Source organism: Hylaeus volcanicus, chromosome 9 (assembly GCF_026283585.1).
Source record: "Hylaeus volcanicus isolate JK05 chromosome 9, UHH_iyHylVolc1.0_haploid, whole genome shotgun sequence".
In the NCBI taxonomy this organism is placed as follows: Eukaryota; Metazoa; Arthropoda; class Insecta; order Hymenoptera; family Colletidae; genus Hylaeus; species Hylaeus volcanicus.
Window position 1 is genome coordinate 2,535,692 of NC_071984.1, and position 610 is coordinate 2,536,301.

The window sequence follows — 610 nt, forward strand, 5'->3', positions numbered from 1 at the left end:
GAATGCATTTTATTTTGAATATTCTTTTCGCCATACTGGATCCACCATATTGAATTCGCCATATTGGTTCCGCCATATTGAATTTCATATTTCCAACTTTGTACTTGGAATTAGTAGCCTACAAACCCCCTACATACTAAATTTCAGCTAAAGGGAGTATGAATCCATTTTCTTTTGAATATTCTTGTCATCATATTGGATCCACCATATTGAATTCGCCATGCTAAATCTCATATTACTCTGATAAATATCTACAAAGAGATTTAGTACAAAAGAGTATAATAAATAATTTACCTGATCCAATTTTCAATGCATACACACAGGGTGTCCCAAAAATGTTGTAACACCTTGAATAGGGTGGTTCGGGAGGTGATTTGGAACAACTTTTTCCTTAGCGAAAATGTTGTGCGAGGCTTCGTTGAGGAGATATTAACAGAAAACCCCGACCAATGAGAGTGCGCGTATACCGTTGGAGCGGCCGCGGTAGCCTATGAGTGCGGCCGCCCAGCGCATAGCCACGCCTACCGCGGCATCATCGCGCTCTGATTGGTCGGGGTTTTCTCTTAATATCTCCTCAACGAAGCCTCGGAGAACATTTTCGCTAAGGAAA